Genomic DNA, 9,544 nt, shown 5'->3' with positions numbered 1-9,544 from the left:
TCTATGCACAGGAAAATTCACTAGTGTAGGTCTTTTGAGAAACAGAACCATGAAATATACACCCCTCTCCCCACACACATCTTATTCAGTCTAATCAACAAGAGAATTGAATAACTTCACGTGGGATTGATCAGTTCAATTTCCCAAGTTTATCATATTGAACTAGCTAAAATTCTTAGGGGCTGTTTGCCTTGTCTTTTTCAAAAGTCTTCCCTAAGAGAGGGTGAACATCAGTGGTTCTGCTTCAGGGTTAAAGGTGAGGTGTCACAGGGCATAACATTTCTGGAAGCCCTTTAACCATAGGGGAACATTTTTAGAGATATATACCGTATACCCTTTGATCCAGAGGTTCATTATCTAGAACTTTTCTCCAAGGGGGTAATGAAAGATGTGCATAATGATTTACCTATTCGGTTATTTATTGACATATGAGACACAACTGAATTCCCATAGGATAATTATTAAATTAGCTATTATATAGTTATATGACAGGATTTAAAAAAAGATTCAGTCAGAAGTAAAATTATCAAAGAAAATTAAATTATACTTTTAGCAGTTAGTATGTCCCAAGTTATGTTGTGATAACAATAAATACTCAAATCCTAGTGGCTTATGGAAATGTAGATTTTCCTATTGTTCACACCACATGTCCATGGTGGGCTGAATAATGTTCCCCGAATGTATCCAGATCCAAATCTCTGGAATTCTATAAATGGTACCTTATGTGGAAAAGGGTCATTGTAGATGTGATTAAGAATCTTGAGATGGAGAAATTGTTCTTGGATTATCCAAGTGGGGCCTAAATGGAATCACAAGTATCCTTATAAGGGGAAGTAAAGAGAGATTGAGTACAGACAAAAGAGAAGGAGGTGTTATGACAAAAGCAAAGAGAAGCAATGTCAGAGAGAGAAGATGCTTCGCTGATGGTCTTAAAGATGAAGGAACAAATCACGAGTCAAGGATTGCAACACTAGATTCTGGAAAAGGCCAGAAAATGAAGTCTCCCATGGAGTCTCCAGAGAAGCACAATCCTGCCAATGTCTTGAATTTTAGGCCTGTAATACTCATTTTAAACTTCTGGAGTTCATAAATGTAAGAGAATAAATTTGTGCTGTTTAAAGACATTAAGGTGGTGATGATTTGTTAGAGTAGCAATAAAAATCTAATACACAGCATAATACAACAGGAACATCTTGACCCCTGCCAGTTCCATGGCTGAAAGAAAAATAACTTTGGTGAGTTATATTCTGGAAATTAAATGAAGTCACATAGTTACTTCCACTTCCACTTCACTGGCTTCATGTGAACCGTAGTGTTTCAAGAAGCCTACCATGTACATGAAATCAGGAGAAGCAGAAATATTTGGTGTGCCTCACTTTTGATTATTCATCATGTTGCAAATATGGGTGATAAAGTATTCAGTAAAAATCAGGTTATAAATCATTGTTTTAAGATAATTGTTCTACCAATATGGGAAAATAATGCAGGAATGTGTGCCTACTCTTAAACATAGAAAACAACTTGAAATAAATACTTTTGTTTTATGCTCTTTTTCTGGGAAGTGACAGTATATGTAACATTTTCCTCCTTTTTAAATGTCTTCAACAAATATGTATTTTTATGTTACAAGAAAATAGACTAGCAAGTATGTAGTAGTAAAATAGTGTACAAACTTAAACCTAATATTTAGAACATACTATTCATTTGTAAAAAAAAAAAAAGGCAAAATCAGAAATTAAAGACTATCACAGCTTAAAGAGCATGAGAAGAAACTGAACGAAGCCCCCAAGAAAATAATATATATATATATAAAACATATCAATTGTGTAATACTAGACTCTAGGCAAAACTTCAGCTTTCCTGATTTGAAGGGTTGAGCTTCTTCAACCAAAACGCAAAATCCAGTCTTTTGCTTATTAATAAAATTTATAATTTCATATTATTTTTATTACCTTTCCTATTCCAAAATGTCAGTGATGATTTTTAGTATAGTGGAAAGATATATTTATCTATAATAATAAAAGTGTAATATGCTAATTAGACCAGATAGCCACATGACCTTCTGGACATCATTCTGAACGTCCTTCCGTACGACCTTCCTGATGAAGCAACAGCGGTGGGGCTGAGGCAGGGGCAGTTAGGGGTGATCAGGTAGGCAGGCAGAGTGGTTAGAGGTGATCAGGCAGGCAGGCAGAGGCAGTTAGAGGCTATCAGGTAGGCAGGTGAGCAGTTAGGGGCAATCAGGCAGGCAGGCAGAGGGGTTAGGAGAGATCAGGCAGGCAGACAGGCTAACGGTTAGGAGCCAGCAGTTCCGGATTGCGAGAAGGTGCAGGCCAGGCTGACGGAACCTCCCTCCCACGCATGAATTTTGTGCATGGGGCCTCTATATATGCCTAAGCGACCATTACGACCAAACGACCAGAATGACTGGAATGACCAGTCACTATGATGCACACTGACCACCAGGGAGCAGACACTCAATGTAAGAATTGCCCCCTGGTGGTCAGTGTGCTCCCACAGCCAACCTCCTGCAGCCAGCAGCCAGCCAACCTCCTGAGGTCCCTCCCCATGGCCAGTCCCTTCCCCTGGCTAAGGCTCTGGGCACTGGAGAATCTGAGTCCAGAAAACCTGAAGGAGGAGAGCGACCCCGACAATGATCAAGACAGAGTAGCAGCTCAGAGGGGGCAGAAGGGGCAAGGCAGCAGCCTAACTGCAAAGATGTGAAGTAAGCACAATCACCAACCTACCTTTGCCACCACACCGTGCTGCTCACCCTTTTGCCCTCGTCAGCCACTTCTAGGTCAGCCCCGCGAGTTCCCAACCACTGATTGACTAGAGCTCCCATGGTGGTGTGCCAACATTGACCAAAGTCAGCTACCTATTATGCTTGGGGGCAGAGCCCTGAGAAAATGTGTGGCTGAGGTAGGAGAGATGACCTGTCTGTCTGTCAGCAACTCCACCCCAGGGAGAGTGAGGCGGCCTGAGTGTGGGCAGCAAAGTCGAGCTGTATTTTCACCTCAGAGTGTAGCTGGTGTTCAGGCTGTTTGGGGGTGCTCTGTATGTAGTCTTTGTTTGCCACTACCTCAGCACATCTACACAACTAGATCGGGGCCTGCCAGCCAACCTCCGTGGTCCCTCACCCCCCCCCCCCCCATGCACAAATTCATGCACCAGGCCTTCAGTAAAGAGATGCCAGAGTTTGGTATCTTGCTTTCATCTTGGTAGCAAAACACCATCTTTTCACTTATGCATCCCAAGTAACTTCTTTTATATCTACAAGGTATCTTTCAAATATTACCAATAATTTCAATCAAAAGAATAAAATAGTGGGTTCAGACATGATGTCCTTCTTGGGAAATCAGATGTATTTGTTTACTAGGCTGTCATACAAAATAGCACAGACTGGGTAATTTAAACAATAGAAATTTATTTTCTCACAATTCTGGAGATTAGAAGTCTGAGATCAAGGTGTCACTAGGGCTAGACTATGCTGAGCATTTTCTCCTTGGCTTGTAGACGGCAGTCTTCTCACTTTGTCCTCACAAGATCTGTTCTTTGTTCCTTCTTCTTACAAGGACATCAGTCCTACTAAATTACTGCCTACTACTCTCACTTTAACTTAATTATCTCTTTAAAGATCCCTATCTCCAAAAACAGGGGTGGGAAAAAGTTGGTTTATTTATCAGCCATCATTACCTAACAGATAAATCATAAGTAAGGATACAAAATAATAATATGAACAAATATTACAAATAATACAAATAAATAACATAACTAATAAATAAATAGTAATACAAAAATGCGTTCTGTGTTTCACATACTTACAATGGTAAACCTATTTTTGCCCACCCCTGTATGGTTACATTCTCATATACTGGGGGTCAGGATTTCAACATATAAAGATGGGGGTGTAGAATTCAGTCCAGAATTTCAGTTTTTTGAAGAACACTGTTCACTGACACAAGAAAACTCTATTTTTTAATTAATGGAAATCTACATCTAAGAGAGAAAATGTCCAGCATATCTAAGTATCAGTTGGTATAGCCTTTAAATGTCTTTTATCATGGAAGAGTACAAGAATATCCTATATAATAAAACCCTAATATGCAAATCGACTGAACAGTGGAATGACCGGTTGCTATGATGTGAACTGACCACCAGGGGGCAGACGCTTAACACAGGAGCTGCCCCCTGGTGGTCAGTGCACTCCCACAAGGGAAGCTCCACTCAATCAGAAGCCAGGCTCACAGCTGGTGAGGGTAGTGGTGGTGGTGGGAGCCTCTCCCACCTCCATTGCAGGTGGGTGGTAAGGAGTGAGGGGTCTTGGACTGCGAGAGCCCTGGACTGTGAGAGGGATGTCTAACTTCTGGCTTAGGCTCAATCCCCGGGGAGACTGGGCCTAAGCCAGCAGGCTGAAATCCCCCGAGGGGTCCCGGATTGTGTGAGGGAACAGGCCTGGGTGAGGGGACCTCCCCTCCCCCTAGTGAATGAATTTCGTGCACTGGGCCTCTAGTATATATATAAATTGGTAGACACATTCTGTAGGGCTCTTCTTTGTGTTAGAGTTCTGCATGCAAGCACATTGATCTTCCGATTTCTCCTATCATACAGCATTTGTGGAAGGAGAGGCTTCCAAGCAAAAGGCAATTTTACCTCATCCACTGTTGTAACCCACAGCAGGTGTTAATTACTTTGTTATTTCAATTGATCAAAATGCCCCTAATGCCACAATGACTCTGGGCACACTTGCCAATGTACTGCTTTCCCCCTATTTATTTAAAAACCTTGCTTCGAGTGTCTATTTGTTCAGCCAAAATTCTGTGTTCCAAATTGTTACTGGCTCATTCTTACCAGAACATGAAGCGAATTCCCCAACTTGACCCACAGACATGGATTCCCGACACTAACTGCAGTGAGAATATAAGAGGAAGTTAATGTCTATTTTGTCACAGGGGAAAAACATGCCATAGTAATCCCTAGAATTTGCCCCATACAAATTGCTGCCATTTTGCCACTTTGTGGAAGAAGATGCAAAGGCTTCAATTTTCTAAATAGTGCATGTGTGTGTCCTGTTCAAGAGCTTACCCAATAGAGCTAATTTGGAGCCCCTTGAAATGTTTGTGATTTAAATGCACAAACAATGGTGGGGGTGGGGGCGGGGAGGCGGACAGCTGCTCAGTAGAAAATGCTGTCACTGGTGCTGCTTTTATCCAGGGAACAAAATGATTTTGGTTGATAGTTTGTCCACTTTAATCTTGGGAAAGATCAAAAGAAACTGTGAAAATTCTGTTCAAGTCATTTGAATTAACAAACCAATTAAAGTTCAGGTCCAATACAAGATGGTCCTAGAAGTAATGAGTCTAGGTTTTCATTCTCTCCTACCTGCCTCTTCAACCTAGAAGGTCTGTTTACTCTGAGTCTCACTAGGCTCATGCATTCAACTGTGGTCAGATACCACCTGGTAATTGCACAGTGCTTTACAATTTAGAAAACATAATACACATTGCATGCTTACAGCTAACTTTCACCAGAAACAGGGAAAGTTTATTAGTACTATCCTTTATCACATGAATATCCTGAGGCTTAAAAGCGTAACTCGCTTGTAGCCAGGATGAGAAAAACACTCATTCCTGAAAGTAGATGGGTAAAGCAGATGTGCTTTTGCTCTTTTTTCCTGTTTATGATCTATGGTTTTATTAAAAAAATAATGCCCAACTTTTGGAAAATTTGCAACAAGCAGCAAAAAATACTGAAGCCAAATATCATTTGCCCATACTAAAGACATCCAAGGATAACATAAATAATTTATACCTCCAGACAATACAAATCCTATTCTGCTGCTACATAATTTTATTTGAACAAACAAAATAATATGTATGAAATTGTCTGCACTGTCTACTTTCTATAAGTTATCAATATGTGTTGGTTGAATCTAAAACTATTAAACCTATTTTTTTCTCTGGAGGTTATTGTGTCTGTCTTTTGTTTGTTTTTCCTCCAGGGCTGTTCTGCTTTTGGTGTGCTCCATGACTCACTGCTTGAGGGTATAGCAGAAGCCAGGAATGGAAGCAGTTTTTGGTGGAACCCATTCTCAGGATTAGGACAAGAAATGGCTCCCAGAGCTATGTGTAGAACAATCTCCATTCCAAGAAATCTTACTGAAAACCTAGTCAGAAACCTCTGGTCTCAGGCTAAGTAAGTACTCTATGAGTAGTGTCTTAAGATGAACTATCTGACCAAAACTCATTGCTTTTGTCCTGTCAATATATTAGATTGTATTTATTGATAGATGCCTAAGCAGATTTATTTACATGCTTGCCTTTAAGAAATTTTAATGCAGGATCCATTAATTCCTGTATTTTTCTCTTTCCAACTAAAGCACGTGGCAAGGGGAGGGCAGGAAATCATACAGAGAAAGAAAATGGGTTTTGGAGTTCAAGTTAGAGAACTTGAATTTAGAGTATTGGAGACTTTTACTCATGTGTAATCCAAAGAGTCAAAGCAGATGAAAGAGATTTATATTGTATAGGAACTATATAAATGTTAGTTCGTATGTCAAACAAACTCTAATTATTTTGTCTTTACAACTTTATTTTTCTTTTGGGTGCACAGATATGTAATATTTCAAAGCATCCTTTGAAGTTGATGTGGCCATATATGTAAGAGTTATGATTAATGGAATGGATAGAAAGTGACAGACATTACTTTTGGCTCTAACTCATAAAACAATCCCATACAAACATCTATATCCGCTGGTTAGATGTTAATGTCTGGAGTAAACTTGGAAGCTATGTCTTGAAAAATGACAGAGAATAGACTGTCAATGATGGGGAGGTTGGAGGGGGGGGGGCGGGCTAAGTGAAATAGGTGAGGTATTAAGCAAAATGCAACTCACACACAGACATCAGTATGATGATTACCATAGGGAAAGGGGTATGGAGCAGATAAAAGAAGGTAACGGGGATAGTGGTGACTAGACTTTGGGAACACTTGAAACCTATATAATTTTATTAACGAATCTATCCCCAATAAATTCAATAAACATATTTTTTAAAAAGAAAGGAAAAATGATAATCTTCAACAGCTTAGATTCCTAAATAACCACTTGGAACAAAGTCCATATCCCTATTCTAGTAACCAATGGACTTTCAATAAGTAAGAATGAAAGCTCTATTGTACTAATGAAAATATATACAGGGTTGGGCAAAAGTAGATTTACAGTTCTTCTTAGGAAAATAATATAAAATTAATAAATAATAATACAAGAATAAACTCTTCACATACTCACAATGGTAAGCCTACTTTTGCCTCAGCCTGTATATATTTGATCCAGAAGTTATATAGCCTAAGCAATAAAGTATTATTATTAAACTAGAGGCCCAGTGCACAAAATTCGGGGCGGGGGGGGGGGGGGCTGTCCCTCAGCCCAGCCTGCACCCTGTCCAATCTGGGATCCCTTTCACAATCCAGGACTGCTGGCTCCTAACCGCTCACCTGCCTGCCTGCCTGATTGCCCCTAACCACTTCTGCCTGCCAGCCTGATTGATGCCTAACTGCTCCCCTGCTGGCCCGATTGCCCCCAACTGCCCTCCCCTGCCAGCCTGGTCACCCCTAACTTCCTTCCCCTGCTGGCCATCTTGTGGTGGCCATCTTGTGACCACATGGAGGTGGCCATTTTTGACCACATGGGAGCGGCCATCTTGTGTGAGGGCATGGTGGTCAATTTGCATATTACCTCTTTATTATATAGGATACTAGAGACCTGGTGCATGAAATTCATGCACGGAGGGGATCCTTCAGCCCAGCCTGCACCCTCTCGCAATCTGGGATCCCTTGGGAAATGTCCCTCTTACAATCTGGGACTTCTGGCTCCTAACCGCTGGCATCTGCCTGCCTGATCACCCCTAACCACTCTGCCTGCCTGCCTCATTGCCCCTAACCACCTCTTCGTGCCTGCCTGATTGGCCCTAACCATTCTTCCTGCCTGCCTAATCACCCCTAACACCTCTGCCTGCCTTCCTCAGTGCCCTTAACTGCTCGCCTGCCTGCCTGATCACCCCTAACCACTCTGCCTGCTTCCCTGATCACCCTAACTGCTTGCCTGTCTGCCTCATCTCACATAACTGCCTCTGCCTTGGCTCCCTGCACTGTGGCTTCGTCCAGAAGGACTTCCAAAAGGTCGTTTGGCAGTCTAGTCTAATTAGTATATTATGCTTTTATTATTATAGATTAGTCAATATCTTTTTCTTCTAATATCTGTGGTTATTTTCAGCCTTTCTGCATTGGCAGCACACTTTTATTTTTTTTTATTTTTATTTTTTTTTATTTTTTATTTTTTTAAAATATATTTTTTTATTGATTTTTTACAGAGAGGAAGGGAGAGAGAGAGTCAGAAACATCGATGAGAGAGAAACATCGATCAGCTGCCTCCTGCACAACCCCCACTGGGGATGTGCCCGCAACCCAGGTACATGCCCTTGACCGGAATCGAACCCGGGACCCCTCAGTCCGCAGGCCGACGCTCTATCCACTGAGCCAAACCGGTTTTGGCATGGCAGCACACTTTTAAATACTAGAAGTAGCACACTTGAAATAATTAAAGGACCCCCAAAAGACACAAGTCAGCAATAATTATAGTACAATAGCTCCTGCAATATAACAGTGTCCTAGGATCTATAAAATCATCCAGTTTTTGCACTGGTTAGTGAGCCAAACTTTAGCCTGGTATGGTTATTTGTGTCATCCTGGCTACTGCCCTGATCTTGCTGTCATATTTCCCCAGGAGGCAAATTATTGTACATTCTGGTAATCATTTGAACTATTTTTTAACTCATATGCAAAGCCTGTTGTACTGTACACATTACAATGCCATATGTCCTCTGCAGCTCTGTGGATATTTTGAAAGTTGTACATGGACACTCAGCTATAGCAGAAATATAGTTTTCACATTAATAATTTAGCCTCACCCCTGTCCTGACAATACTCACAGAAGGGTATTGTCAGGACCTGGGTCCTTTAAGGAAACCCTTACTGACTTTGTAAAACCAAGTGATGCACACAGAGAATCCGATGTGGGACCAGCAACTTCCACAGTGTTGGTTAGTTCAAGGCATGGGTCACATGCTGCAGCAGAGGTGATCAGAGAGGCTCTCATTCCTTCCATACCACATTGATCAAAAGATCAGCCAGCATCCTCTCAGCTCTGCCAAGCTGTTTTAGTTTGCAGTTGCTTTCATATTTTCTTTGAGCCTCTATCTTTTATCTTTCATCAAATTTTGTGCCTGTTTCTTTTATCTTGAACACTTAACTTATGGCTCCCAATACGTGCTTATCACTCTAGAGTGCCTTGCAGAGAATCTGAACAAATTAGGAGCTCAACAAATGTTGATCTGTTATCTTCTCATGTGAATATAACTAAGATTACCACCCTTGATAACTGAGCTGTGGTTTTCAAAGTGCATTCACATACCTTGCCCACCGTAACTCTGTGAAATCAGAGAGGCAAAGTTCTCATTTACAGATGAGGGAAAGTAAGCTAAGAAAG

Source organism: Myotis yumanensis, unplaced genomic scaffold (genome assembly GCF_028538775.1).
Source record: "Myotis yumanensis isolate MYYU_CA2020_CCGP unplaced genomic scaffold, mMyoYum1.0.hap1 SCAF_1, whole genome shotgun sequence".
NCBI lineage: Eukaryota > Metazoa > Chordata > Mammalia > Chiroptera > Vespertilionidae > Myotis > Myotis yumanensis.
Note: the sequence above shows the minus strand (reverse complement) of the source record.